Source organism: Moschus berezovskii, chromosome 27, assembly GCF_049115385.1.
Source record: "Moschus berezovskii isolate FMDL1 chromosome 27, NW_MosBer_1.0, whole genome shotgun sequence".
In the NCBI taxonomy this organism is placed as follows: Eukaryota; Metazoa; Chordata; class Mammalia; order Artiodactyla; family Moschidae; genus Moschus; species Moschus berezovskii.
In genome coordinates, this window is record NC_142486.1 from 31,582,444 (window position 1) to 31,597,784 (window position 15,341).

At 49.3% G+C, this 15,341-nt stretch overlaps 1 protein-coding gene across 2 annotated transcripts in view; it reads right to left on the reverse strand.

Moving 5' to 3' along the window:
- The window catches only part of SNX29 (sorting nexin 29), a 611,246-nt gene that overhangs the window by 588,244 nt on the left and 7,661 nt on the right, over nucleotides 1-15,341 (reverse strand). Inside the window, exon 1 of one of the 2 annotated variants that reach the window (XM_088833007.1) lies at nucleotides 414-482. The exons of the other annotated variant lie outside the window; for it this stretch is intronic. The gene's annotated coding sequence lies outside the window, so the exon portion shown is untranslated. Of the gene's footprint in view, nucleotides 1-413; nucleotides 483-15,341 lie in introns of those variants that run through there. 2 annotated transcript variants of the gene reach the window in all.

Below are 15,341 nucleotides of genomic sequence, written 5' to 3' on the forward strand. Positions count from 1 at the left end.
TGAGAGAGGTCAGCTCACGCACCCTTCCCACCAGACCAGAGGCCATCTTGAAGCATCTTTCAGGATGGCTAGAAACCCCACCTGCCTGAGCGCCTCACACACACCTCTATCAACACACCCTGCTCCTCATGCAGCAGGAGAGCGAGTTTCCGCTCTTCTCCCTCCAGCACCAGAATGGGGAAGGCAGCCGTGCTTTCTTCAGTTTTTCCAAGTACTGCACCCAACAACTCTACTTGCCCTTGGGCGATGCCAAATGGAAACTTGAAAAGGTTTTCCCCCCAAAGTGCTTTTGCTATTTTTTCTGATCACAAAAGTAATTCATGTTTTAGAACTATCATATACAACCCAGAACTTCTGGGTGTAAGCTCAAAAGAATTGAGAGCACGGTCTTGAAGAGCTATTTATACACTTACGTTTATAGCAGCATTATTCACAGTAGCTAAAACGTGGAAGCAACTCCTGTGTACATCAACAGATGAATGGAGACGCAAAACGTGGCACGCACACGCAACGGGCATTATTCAGCCCTGAAAGGCAAGGCAACTCTGCAGCATGCTGCAACACAAACGAGCCTTGAAGAACATCACGCTGAGTGAAATAAACCAGACACAAAGAGATAAGACACTGCATGATTCCAATTACATGAGATACGAAGAGTAATCAAAATCATAAAGAAAGCCAGCATAATGGTGGTTGTCAGGGAGGTGAGGGAACAGAATGGGGGTTAGCGTTTCACAGCTACACATCTGCACTTTTACAAGATGAAGAGAGGCCTGAGGATGGGTGGTGGTGATGGCCACACAACAGTCAGAAGGTATTTAATGCCACCAAACTGTACACTTAAAAATGCTTAAGATGGGGACCTCCCTGGTGGTCCAGACTAAGACTCCCTGCTCCCATGGGGCCCAGGTTCGATCCCCGGTCAGGGAACTAGTCATGCCACAACTAAAGATCACGTGTGCTGCAACTAAGACCCAAAGCAGCCAAATAAAATAAATAAAAATAAATATTAGGGGCTTCCCTGGTGGCTCAGTGGTAAAGTATCCACCTGCCAATGCAGGAGACAGGGGTTTAATCCCTGATCCGGGAAGACCCCACGTGCCGCGGAGCAACTAAGCCCACGTGCCACAACTACTGAGCCTGTGACCTAGAGCCGGGAACCACAATTCCTGAAGCCCAAGCACCCTAAAGCCTGTGCTCTGCAACAAGAGAAGCCACCGCAACAACAAGCCTTCACATCGCAACTAGGGCGTAGACCCCACTCATGACAACTAGAGAAAAAGCCCCACACAGCGACGAAGCCCCAGCACAGCCGAAAGTAAATAAATAAATATTCCAAAAATGGTGAAGATGGCTAATTTTATGTTACCTGTATACCACCACAATTTTTTAATAAAGTAATTCATGTGAAGAAATACAATAACAACAAATCGGGGGAGGGGGGCAGGATTGACAAAGAAAATAAAAATCTCCATCATCTCATTACTGATCACTGTCAGTGCAGTAATTCACAAGCTTTCACCTGCACACGATCTCCTGGGGTCTTGGCTAAAAGGTAGGTTCTAATTGAAGGGCTGGGTGGGGCCTGGGACTCTGTATTTCTCACAAGCTCCCATGTGTCGCTGATGCTGCTGGTTCCCACCGCACACGGGAAGAGCGAGGATAGAGTGCCTACCCCTAGCGGGGACTCCCGAGATTTCCTAGGGAATCTGTGACACTGCTCTCCTGGAGCAGTCGGCAGCCCTCCCTGCCTCACTCTGCAAAGCCTCTCCGCGGTGGGAAGAAAGCCTGCTCTCCAGAGAAACAGCCCGCCACGCAGCCTCCCCAGACAAGAAGTGCACTGGAAGGAGACAATCCTGACCCCTGGAGGGGTGCCCATGACCATCCTAGCCCTGAATGGGATTAAGGGACCTGCGTCTCCCAGGGCAGGGGGAGCACGGGTGCCCTTGGCAACATTCACCGGTGGCAGGAGGCGCCTAGGAGGCCCAGGGCCACGAGGCGCCGTGGAAGGAGCGCTGGAGGGAAGTCACAAGGCATTGTGAGTTCTCATCCCAGCCGGGCTGCTTACTGGCCCCATGACGGGGACAGTCACTTCCCTTCTTGGGACACTGGTTTCTGCATGAGATCATACCCTCCGAGCTCTGCAGTCTGTAAACCTGGGGCCTCTGTTCTGAGACGGCAGGCAGAGCAGGCAATGCTACCGGGCTCTTTCCTACCTTCTCCAGGGACCAGGAGGAGAATACAGGCCCTCTCCAGAAGGAGCAGGAGCAGGTACCCACTATGGAGCCTCACAGTGGGCTAAGCCCAGGAAGTGGCCAGCATCTAATCCTTCAGGGCTTCCCAAGTGGCTCAGAGGTAAAGAATCCACCTGCCAATGCAGGCAATGCGGGTTTGATCCCTGGGGTGGAAGATCCCCTGGAAGGAAAAGGCAACCTATTCAGTATTCTTGCTGGAAAATCCCACTGACAGAGGAGTCTCGAGTGCTACAGTCCACAGGGTCAGAGTCAGACACGACTGAGTGAGTGGGTACACGCGCACACACACACATCTAATCCTTCACGAAGAAGGAAAGGTGGGCTCCATTCAATAGAGCACTGAGGCTGAGAGGGAAAGTCCTTCACTCATGGCCCCTGCTCATGGAGGGATTCAACTTCAAGCCCACTGATTCGGCCATCTGTTAAATCCTGCTCACCCTCAATCTGAAAGAAATCTGCAGTGACAGCCCCAGCGCCAATTCGGGACCGATTTCTCTGTAAAACCCCCATCTTTCTGCTTCCGTCCTTCTGCAACAATGGCCCTGAGTCAACACTATCAGTCAGATGAGCCAGAACAGGCTTCCTTTTCTAAAAAAAAAAAAAAGGAGTAGAGTTGATTTACAATACTGTGTGAGTTTCAGGTATACAGCAAAGTGATTCACAGAACAGGCTTCTTTTTAATTTCTTGTTGAAGTGAAAGTGTGAGTCGCTCACTTGTGACCAACTCCTTGTGACCCCATGGGCTGCAGCCCACCAGGCTCCTCTGTCCATGGAATTCTCAAGGCAAGAATACTAGAGTGGGTTGGCATTCCCTTCTCCAGGGGATCTTCTGGGCCCAGGGATCGAACCTTGGTCTCCTGCAGTGCAGGCAGATTCTTTACCGTCTGAGCCACCAGGGAAGCCCAACTTCTTGTTAGAGCACCATAGAAATGAACAGAGACTGAGAGGAGCCCCAGGGACCCCCCAGGGGATGCCCCCAGGGGTCCACAAACGTGTCAGAGAAATGCAGTGGTCCCCTGCAGCTCTAACTTAGAAACCACCTGCGATGAGAAGCAGTCACCCGCTTCACGCCCCTCCCAGTCGTCTCTCATGTTTAGAAGCCTTCAGATCTCACACTAATTTTTTCCCACAAACCTCCAGCCTTCAGTGACCTCCTGGAGAGGCAGAGCAGGGGTTAAGAGTAGTAAAGCTGTGTGACCATGGACAAGTTACTTAACTTCTCTGCACCTCCCACAGTTAGTCAATGAGTGACGAGGTATCACGCATCTAGAACTGTGCCTGGTATACACCAAGCACTTGATACATGTTGACTATTGTTGTTGGAGGAGGAAATGGCAACCCACTCCAGTATCCTTGCCTGGAAAATCCCATGGACGGAGGAGCCTGGTGGGCTGCAGTCCACAGGGTCGCAAAGAGTCGGACACGACTGAGCGCCTTCACTTATTGTTGTTGCCGTTGTTGTGGGCAGCCCTATATCCCAAAGGCCTAAGACCTCTGGTTCTAAGAAGTACTTTCATCTGGACCACAGGCAAAGCAATCCAATCCAGGCCTCTGTGGCTGTAGCCCAGGGGAGTCTGAAGGTGAAAACGCACCTCTGGCATCTAGGGAGGGGAAAAAAAGCAAGATGCCCCCAAGGTGTATATTCCTTCTCCCATCCCTGTCAAAATCCAGGAGGTCAAGGTAAACACGCTTCCTGCCCACAGAGGAGTCAGGTCCCTTGGTCAAGGCTACACAGCAGCACCTCCTTACCTCTCCATGCAGTAGCAGAGGGAAAGTCATTTCTCTGTTCTAAGGCCAACCCTTGGGCTTCCCTGGTGGCTCAGCAGTAAAGAATCCGTGAGTTCGATCCCTGGGTCTGGGAGATCCCCTGGAGAAGGAAACAGCCACCCTCCCCAGTATTCTCGCCTGGAGAATCCCATGGACAGAGGAGCCTGGTGGGCTATGACCCATGGGTTCGCAAAGAGTCAGACATGACTTAGGGACTAAACAACAACAACGTCAGCCTTGGCAATGCAGTCAGTGGGTACAAGGTATAAGAAAAGAAGATGGCAAGGTTCTCTGGGGACCAGGGGTCAGGGAGCAAAGCACTGGTGAGACCCTGATCTGCTGACCTTCCACGCTGCACTGCTGGCCTGCTGGGGGCCAGGGGAAGCAGACTGCAAGAGCGGGATTTTGGTGGTGGCTTAAGTCACTAAGTCGTGTCCAACTCTTTGCGACCCCATGGGCTGTAGCTCACCAGGTTCCTCTGTCCATGGGATTTCCCAGGCAAGAATATTACAGTGGGTTGCTATTTCCTTCTCCAGGGAATCTTCCCCATGCAGTGATCGAACTCAGGTCTCCTGCATTGCAAGTGGTCTCCTGGACTGCAGGCAGATTCATTACCAACTGAGCCACCAGGGAAGGCGGGAACTTGAGCTGTGCTTCAAAAAAACAGGAAGGCAACTTCTCTGGTGGTCCACCTGTTCGGGATTCCCCTGCCCATGCAGGGGACGTGGGTTTGATCCCTGGTCCAGAAAGATCCAAACGCCACAACTAGTGAAGCCCGTGCACCCTGGAGCCCATACTCCACAACGAGAGAAAAGGCCGCATGCAGCAACCGAGACCCATCGCGGCCAAAAACAAGTAATTTAAAAAAAAGGAAAGACTAGAAGAGCAAAATCCACACTGAGAGAACACAGCTGCTCAATGGGTACAGGGTGTCCTCTGGGGGGTGAGGAAGGTGTTTAGGAACTAGACGGACACGGTGAGTGCATGACATTTCCCATGTGCTAAATGAACTGTTTGTTTTAAAACAGTTACAAATGGTTAACTGGTTAATTGTTTTTATAATGCTTAAACTTCTAATTCCAAAACTGTTCATTGTTTAAACTGTATTAAAAGCACACAGGGTTTCACACTGTGGTGGTGGTTTAGTCACTCAGTCATGTCCGACTCTTTGTGACCCCCGCGGACTGTAGCCGGCCAGGCTCTTCTGACCACGGGATTTCCCAGGCAAGAACACTGGAGTGGGGTGCCATTCCCTTCTCCAGAGGATCTTCCCCACCCAGGGCTCGAACCCAGGCCTCCCGCATTACAGGCAGATTCTTTACCAACTGAGCCACCAGGAAAGTCCAAAGAAAAGGTTCCCTGACCTTAGGGGATCTGAATTTCACCTCAATAAGAAAATATTTTGTGGGAAGGACAATAGATAAAGCCCATTCAAGGCCAAAGGAGCCACCACAGCAGGCATCCCCTAGGGGTAGGGCAGGACTCCAGACAGTGCCCAGCCCCCCACGGAAACACAGGGTGGAAAAGCCAAGCTCACTTCTCTTCCATGTTTCTGATTACACTGAGGGGAGGGAGTGTCTGTCTGATGCGCCAGTCAGGCTCCTAACAGCAGGCACTCTCAAGTGAGGAGGATTCAAGGAGGTTTACTTAATACAAGGGATCTCTGCGGAGGAGGAGGCTTCCCAGGTGGCTCGGTGGTAAAGAATCCACCTGCCCAATGCAGGAGATGCAGGTTCGATCCCTGGGTTGGGAAGATCCCCTGAAGAAGGACGTGGCAACCCACTCCAGTATTCTTGCCTGGAGAATCCCCACGGACAGAGGAGCCTGGCAGGCTACTAGAGTTCATGGGGTTGCAAAGAGTCAGGCACAACTTGGCGACTAAACAACAGAGGTGTGGTGAAAGTGAAGCGAAGGGAAGGAGCTCAGTCGTGTCCGGCCCTTCGCGGCCCCACGGACTGCAGCCCGCCAGGCTCCTCCGCCCATGGGATTCTCCAGGCAAGAGTACTGGAGCGGGGTGCCATCGCCCTCTCCAAGAGGGGTGATAGGGAGAAGCAGTTCTCAACCAGGATTCCTCCCCTTAACAGGACACCTGGCAACATCTAGAGATATTTTTGACACAACTAGGGGGCTGCTGCTGGCTTACCACATGTACAGGACAGCCTGACACAACCATCCAGCCCAACGTCAAGAGGGCGGAAACTGGGAAATTCTGCCCTCACGTAAGTTTAATGATCCCATTGCACAGATAATGAAACTGAGGCTCCAAGAGGCGGAAACACAAACCCCTCCTCATTCTCTGAACCCACGTCCTCTCACCTGCTCCCAGACGTACCCCAGCATCTTTCTCCTACATCCTCAATTCTCTCTTCTCGAGTATGCAACTCTTACGGCATACAGGGATGTCATGGTATTTCCCCACGGTTTAATAAAAACCATGCCTTGCTCCCACCTGCCGTTCCAGCCGCAACCCCACTCCTCTGCTGCCTTGTCCAGCAGAGCTCTTCCTTCACGACAGTGGCCAGGCCCTCGGTGAGGGCCACCGCTTCCACAACGACTGTTCCCTGTTCTGGCCCAAAACTCCTTTGTTCCCATCTCCTTCTGCACCAAATTATCTACGCTGGGGCCATAACGTCTGAAAGCACAGATGAAAACACAACAGGTGACTTGCTGATACTATACAACAAACACAAGATACCTGCAATGATAGTATACCCTGACAAATTGCAATTCACACAGCATGTCTATGGAGCCCTGCAGGTGGGGCACGTTATCTTGGGTGATTTGTGTTTCTGATTCCCCTTCTCACAGAAGGAACTCAACAACTGTTGGATCAAGACTCCAGGCTTCCCTGGTGGCTCAGTGGTAATGAATCTGCACGCCAATGCAAGAGACACAGGTTCAGTTCCTGACCCAGGAAGATCCCACATGCCTCCGAGCACTAAGCCCAAGCACAACTATTGAGCCTATGCTCTCAAGCCCGAGAGCTGCAACTGCTGAGCCCATGTGCCACAACTACTGAAGTCCAAGCGCCCCAGAGCCCATGTCCTGCAGCAGGAGAAGCCGCCAGAGAGAGACATCTGTGCACACAACTGAAGAGCAGCCCCCGCGCACCACTAGAGAAAAGCCCACAAGGCAACGAAGACCCAGCAAAGCCAATAAATACATAAATAATTTTTTAAAGACTGGGGTTCAGTTCTCTGGTCCCCCAAGTGGCTGCTTTAAATGGAGAGCTCTCGGGACTTCCCTGGTGGTCCAGTGGTTAAGACTCTGAGCTTCCACTTCAGGGGGCATGGGTCTGATCCCTGGAGAGGGAACTAAAGATCCCACATGCAGCGGGGCAAAAGACAGAAAGAGAAAAAGGAAGGAAGAAGGAATGAATGGAGGGAGGGCGGGGGAAAGAGAGCAAGAGAGGCAGAAATGCAAAGAAAGGAGGGAGGGAAAGAGGAGGGAAGCAAGGCGAGAAGGAAGGGAGAAGACCTGAACGGCCAGGACACAGCAGCAGCCTCGAGCGTGCAATGCACAGCATGAGTGAAGCACCAGCTCTGTCTGCATCAGCACATGAACTTGATAAAGCGGACAGCCATTCACCCCCGAAGTCAGGGCACTGGCTCCCAGTATTGTTGGGCAAAGTGGCGCAGGTGGACGAGGACAAAAGGACAGGCTGTCCGCCACCACACAATGGAGAGAGGCAGCCTGCGCTGGGAGGCAGATGGGCTCGGGCCGTCCAAGTGGCCTTGTGATGCCTGAAAACAAAGCCTGGGTCAACAGTGGACCCACAAACAGCCCAAGAATTCGCTCTAGAGCAGAGGTCGGCACATATTTTCTGTAAAGAGCAAAAGGGTAAATATTTTTGGCTTTTCAAGCTAGTTGGTCCCCGTTACAGCTACTTGATTCTGCCATCAGAGTGCAAAAGCAACCAGAGGCAACAGCTAGAACGCGTGTGGCTGGGTTCCAATAAAGCTTTATTTACAAAACAGCCTGTCAGCCCAGTTTGCCAATCTTTGCTTTAGGAAAAGTGCGGCTGCAAACACTGTGAAGAGAAAGTGTATCTTCCCTCATGGTTGGAGAAATGAAGACTGCAAATTTATCACATCAGCCACCACGTGTTATCACTGTATACCCACTAAATTCACCAAGAAACGTTTAAAATGAAATTCCCCATTTGCTGGCAAGTGAAGTGAAAGTCACTCAGCCGTGTCCGACTCTTTGTGACCCCACGGACTATACAGTCCATGGAATTCTCCAGGCCAGAATACTGGAATGGGTACCCTTTCCCTTCTTCAGGGGATCTTCCCAAACCAGGGATCGAACCCAGGTCTCCCGCACTGCAGGCGGATTCTTTACCAGCTGAGCCACGAGGAAAGCTCCAGGGAAACACAATGATCAGAACGGCCATCATGATAAAGTCCACAAATAACAAATGCCAGAGAGGGTGTGGAGAAAAGGGAACCTTCCCACACTGCTGGCGGGAATGTAAACTGATACAGTGTGGAGGTTCCTCAGAAAACTCAAAATAGAAACAGCATATGATCCAACAATCACACTCCTGGGCATATACCTGGACAAAACCGTAATTCCAAGAGATACACGCACCCCCATGTTCTCAGCAGCACTGTTCACAACTGCCAACACATGGAAGCAGCCTAAATCTCTACCCAGAGATGAACGGGTAGAGAAGATGTGGTGCCTGTATACAATGGAATACTGCTGCTAAGTCACTTCAGTCGTGTCCGACTCTTTGTGACCCCATAGACGGAAGCCCAACAGGCTCCCCGTCCCTGGGATTCTCCAGGCAAGAACACTGGAGTGGGTTGCCATTTCCTTCTCCAATGTGTGAAAGTGAAGTCGCTCAGTCGTGTCCGACCCTTAGCGACCCCACGGATTGCAGCCTACCAGGCTCCTCCATCCATGGGATTTTCTAGGCAAGGGTACTGGAGTGGCTTGCCATTGCCTTCTCCGACAATGGAATACTACTCAGCCATAAAAAAGAATGAACTAATGTTATCTGCAGCAACATGGATGCAACTAGAGAAGATCATACTAAGTGAAGTAAGTCAGAAAGACAAATACCACATGATATTAATTATGTGGAATCTAACATATGGCAAAGGACTTCCCTGGTGGTGCCGTAGATGAGATTCACCTGCCAATGCAGGGTACACAGGTTCGATCCCTGGTCCGGGAAGATTCCACATGCCATGGAGCAACTAAAGCCTGTGAGCCGCAACTACTGAAGCCCGTGAGCCTAGAGTGCGTACTCCACAAGAGAAGCCACCACAATGAGAAGCCCACACACTGCAGAGCAGCCCCGACTTGCCACAACCAGAGGAAGCCCACGCAAAGCAATGACGACCCAGACAAAACTGAGAATATTTATTTAAATACATCTACAAAACAGGGACAGATTCACAGGCATAGAGAACAGACACGTGGTTGCCACGGGGGTGGGGGTGGGCAAGGGAAGGACTGGGCCTGTGGGCTGAGCAGATGTAAACTATTACATACAGAGAGTGGATCAATTCTACTCCTAGGCACATATCTGGGAAAAACTCTAATCCAAAAAGATACTTGCACCCCTATGTTCACAAAGGCACTATTTACAACAGCCAGGATATACAAGCAACACAAATGTCCATCGATAGATGAATGGATAAAGATTTGGTACAGACTTCCCTGGTGGTCCAGCGGCCAAAACTCTGCACTCTCAATGCAGGAGGCAGGGGGTCGATCCCTGGTCGAGGAACTAGATCCCACATGCCACAACTAAAGATCCCGCATGCTGCAATGAAGACTGACGATTCCCTGAGCTGCAAACATCCCCCGCAATACTACTCAGCCAGAAAGAAGAATGAAATATTGGCATTTACAGCAATATGGATGGACCCAGAGATTATCATACTAAGTGAAGTCAAGACAAAGACGAATATCCTATGATACCACTTATATGTGGAATCTAAAAAACTGATGCAAATGAACTTATTTACAAAACAGAAACAGACTCACAGACAGAAAACAAACTTATGTCTATCAAAGGGGAAAGGGAGGCGGTTCAGTTCAATTCCGTTCAGTCGCTCAGTCGTGTCCGACTCTTTGTGACCCCGTGGACCACAGAACGCCAGGCCTCCCTGTCCATCACCAACTCCCAGAGCTTGCTCAAATTCATGTCCATCCAGTCGGTGATGCTATCCAACTATCTCATCCTCTGTCATCCCCTTCTCCTCCTGCCTTCAATCTTTCCCAGCATCAGGGTTTTTCCCAATGAGTCAGTTCATCACATCAGGTGGCCAAAGTATTGGAGCTTCAGCTTCAGCATCAGTTCTTCCGATGAATATTCACAATTGATTCCCTTTAGGATTGACTGGTTTGATCTCCTTGCAGTCCAAAGGACTCTCAAGAGTCTTCTCCAACACCACAGTTCAAAAGCATCAATTCTTCGATGCTCAACTTTCTTTATGGTCCAACTCTCACATCTCACATATACATCTCCTTGTATGCAGGTCAAGAACTGTTGCTTCTTGACCTGCATACAGATTTCTCAGGAAGCAGGTAAGGGAGTCTGGTTCAACTCTCACATGTACATTTTCCAGTACATGACCACTGGAAAACCATAGCTTTGGGACCTTTGCAGCAAAGTAACGTCTCTGCTTTTTAACATGCTGTCTAGGTTTGTCATAACTTTTCTTCCAGGAAGCAAGTGTCTTTTAATTTCATGGCTGCAGTCACCAACTGCAGTGATTTTGGAGCCCAAGAAAATAAAGTCTGTCACACTCTCTTCTTTCACTTTCATCAAGAGGTCTTCAGTTCTTCGCTTTCTGCCATAAGGGTGGTGTCATCTGCACATCTGAGGTTATTGATATTTCTCCCAGCAACTTATTCCAGCTTGTGCTTCATCCAGCCTGGCATTTCACATGATGTACTCTGCATAGAAATTAAATAAGCAGGGTGACAATACACAGCCTTGACATACTCCTTTCCCAATTTGGAATCAGTCCATTGTTCCATGTCCAGTTCTAACTGCTGCTCCTTGACCTGCATACATATTTCTCAGGAGGCAGGTAAGGCGATCTGGTATTCCCATCTCTTAAGGAATTTTCCACAGTTTGTTGTGATCCACACAGTCAGAGGCTTTGGTGTAGTCAATAAAACAGTAGATGTTTTTCTGTAACTCTCTTGCTTCTTCTATGATCCCACGGATGTTGGCAATCTGATCTCTGGTTTTTTCTCTGTTTTCTAAATCCAGTTTGAACATCTGGAAGGTCTTGGTTCACGTACTGTTAGAGTCTGACTTGGAGAATTTTGACCATTACTTTGCTACCATGTGAGATGAGTGCAATTGTGCAGTAGTTTGGGGGGAATAAATTAGGAGTTTGGGATTAACAGATACACACTATTGTATATAAAGTAGATAAACAACAAGGTCCTATTGCATAGCATAGGGAACTATATTCAATATCTTATGAACTATAATGGAAAAAGGAATACACATTTAACTTAGTCATTTTGGTATACATCTGAAACTAGTACAACATCATAAATCAATTATACTTTAATTTATTTTTTTAAAAAATGAATTCCCCACTGCAGGTAAAGCTTCAGGGAAACAGGAATGAACTACTGGTAATGAGGAGTGGTTCAGAGACTAGAAAGCAAGGTATAGGAAACACCAAAAGCTACAAGAATATCAAAGCACCTTCCTGACCCCTTGGAACCTAAACTAAGGTGGAAAAGGGTGGAGAGGGGTGGAAAGGGGTGAGGTGTAGCGCAGGTGATGAGAAAAGTAACAACACTCACATTCATCGCTCACTTTCTTTCTTTTTTTTTTTAATATTTACTTATTTATTTGGCTACGTGGCATCTTAGTTTCAGCACGCAGGACCCCAGCAGATCCCAACTAACACAGGCTTAGTTGCTCTGCGGAATGTGGGACCTCACTTCTCTGACCAGGGAGAGAACCCACATCCCCTGCATTGCAAGTTGGATTCTTAACCACTGGACCACCAGGGAAGCAAGCCCCCATCACTCACTTTCATGTCCATCTTCTGATGAGGGAATTAAGAGTCAGAGAAGTTCATGGACGTCCCTGGCAGCACAGTAGATAAGAACAGTCTGGGAAGATCCCATATGCCTCAGAGCAACTGAGCCCATGGGCCACAACCACTGAGCATGAGCTCCAGAGCCCTCATGTTGCAACTACTGAGCCCGCCAGGCACAACGAATGAGCCCCTCTGCCACAACCACTGAGGTCTGAGCGCCTTAGGGCCTGCAAGTCGCAACTACTGAAGCCGCTGTGCCTAGAGCCTGTGCTCCACAAGAGAAGCCACAGCAATGAGAAGCTCGCGCACAGCAACGAGAGAACAGCCCTCGCTCTCCATGACTAGAAAAAGCCCGAGTGCAGCAATGAAGCCAAAAAGCAAAATAAAATAAAAATAAACCAATAAAGAGTCCGAGTTCAACAACCTGCCCAGGCTCTTCAAGTAGAGAGTTAAATGCAGGACTACTTGAGTTCACGTCACTTTCCACTGCAACATGACCCCTGCCTAAACCCAGAGTAGGGCCACAGACTTTTCCAGCAGTGTTCTAGCACAGGGGTCAGCAAATGACAGTCCCCAAGCCAATCTGAACCACTGCAGTTCTTCTCAATAAAGTTTTATTGGAACACAGCATGTCCTTTCACTTTTTTGCTGCTTTTGTACAACAGTGACGCGTAGCTGGGACGGAGACCAGATGGCCCACAAAGCACAAAACATTTACGATCTGGCCCTTGACAGAAAACGTTTGCCAGCTCCGTCCCAGAACATCAAAAATGGAACTTACTACCTTTTCCTGCACTAGGAGAAAGGCTAAATAACTGTGGCACATCAATTTAGCGGAATGTTACGCATTTCTAAAGAACTGTGAGGAGAAGGAACAAGGGAAAATGTTATAATAAATGGAAACACTAATTCAAGTGTAGACTCAATGCAATTGGGTAAAATGGCTGTGCTCTGAACATAGTCAGGCCTTCCCTGGTGGCTCAGATGGTAAAGAATCTGCCTGCAATGCACAGACGGAAGTTATCTAAACAATTAATATGCTAGAAAGGTAAACATATTTATAGGTCTATTATGTTTTCATGATAGTCTTTGGTATCATTTTAGAGTTTTGCTCCATTTTTTTAAGAAGGAGGAAAGGGCAGATTCCAAAATATGCCGATGCAGGTAAGGAGAAACAGGATACTGAGGACAAGTTTCCCCCGCTCGTGGGAAGCTGGCGAAGGGTGGCAGGGGCAGGGAGGGGAAGGCTCCGAGACGGATGAGCTGAAGTCAGGGAGAGGAAGTGTCCTCCCTCCCCATGGGGCCTCAGCTGCTTCTCCCACACCCCTTCCCACCTCTGCAAAAAGAATTCTGACCTGTCCAGCAGCTCAGGAGCCTCTCCCCTCCCTCGGTCTCTGCTGAAATAGAACCTTCCCACAAGGTCTTCCTTGAGCACCCCGCTCCCAATTGCAAGAGCCCTCCCCTTTCAGTTCATCCTTCAACCAGATGACAGGTGGGACGGACGCCACCCTTGGGCTCTGGACTGGGCACAGGACCCAGGCCTGGGCAGCTAGGGCCACAGTGACCGGTTGGTTCCAGGATGGCTGCACGGCAAGCCAGACAGCTATGAGTGAGCCCCAGGATTTTTGCTGGAGCAATTGGGAAAGGCCTGCCCTGCTCGGGTGTTGCTACATTGTAGGATGTGACCCAAGAGCTGCTGGTGGCCCTCTTGCCTCCACGGTGGGGAGGTTGCCTGAGGAGCCAACAGAGACGAAGGTAGTAGCCAGCCTGACAGAAAGGTAGTCCTGATGACTCTCTAAGCACCAGCTGAGCCTGAAGACGCCTACCCTAGACCTTCCCAGCACAAGATGCTTTAAACTCCCATTAAGGACTCCCCTGGCGGTCCAGTGGTTAAGAATCCGCCTGCCACTGCAGAGGACAGGGGTTCGATCCCTGGTCTAGGAAGACTCCACATGCCACAGGGCAACTAAAATGTGCCACAACTACTAAGCCCACCAACCGCGATTACTGGGCCCGTGCACGCAACTAGAGTAGCCCCTGCTTGCCACAACTAGAGAAAGCCCAAGCACAGCAACAGAGACCCAGTATAGCCAAAAATGATTAAATACACAGAATTATGTGCAGTTAAAAATAAATAAATTCCCAGGGTCTGGAATCAGCTTCTGCCACATGCAATTAAATAGTCCTGGTTAACACATACATTACTCTAACACTTTGGGTACACTCATTCGAGTCCCTTCAACAAACACTGACAATACAGCCTTTTGCTATGCAACAGAAGACGCACCAAACTGTCACCCAATAAAAGCCTGCAGAATGCTGAACCCTGAATTTCCAGCCGGACTCTGCTGCCACTAGCGCCTCACTCTCACTGGTAGCATTTTAAGCAAGTGCAATGGCTTTGGCAGAAAGAGCAATCACGAACCATCAACACTTTCACGTTAAGGCTACTTGAGAGAAATTATCCTAAAGACATCATTGAAAGAAAGGAAAACTACCTTGACCAAAAATGTTCACTGCATCATTACTTATAATGGGCGGGGAGAGGGGAGGACTTCCTTGGTGGTCCAGTGGTAAAGAATTTGCCTTCCAGTGCAGGGGACACGGTTCAATCCCTAGTCAGGGAATCGAGACCCCACATGCCATGGAGCAGCTAAGCCCGCGCGCCACAGCCAGAGAAGCCCGCATGCCACAGTTAGTGAAGCCTGCGCGCCACAAAGCCAGCGCAGCCAGGAAAGAGAAAATAGAGGCGGTGGATAACTTTCCGCAAGTCAGTGGTTTAAAAATTATGTCACATGCATAATGATGGATTACTGATGGATTGTGAAGTCCACAAAAGTGATCAATGTGAAGACCACATGGCAATATGATAAAGTTTTATTTAGAAATGTTAAGGGTAAAAGCAAAACGCGAATTTATGTGATAGTGTTAAAATTACTTCAGCCTATGTCACTGTTTCTCAAGCTTTTCCTCCTTCCCTCCTAGGATCCTTCCTAGACATTTTTTTCTTCATCACTCCCGCCATGAAATCTCAATACCACAGATAATCTGTACATCACGCAGATCTGTGCCTTAGACACAAGAGCAGATGTTTCACCTCCACAGGGGTGATATCACCCGCTGAAAACTCACCGCTGATATGCAGGCAGGACGGGAGCTGCTTTATCTGGGATTTTGTGGTGCTGAAGAAGACTCCTGAGAGTCCCTTGGACTGCAAGGAGATCCAACCAGTCAATCCCCAAGGAAATCAACCCTGAATATTCAATGGAAGGACTGATGCTGAAGC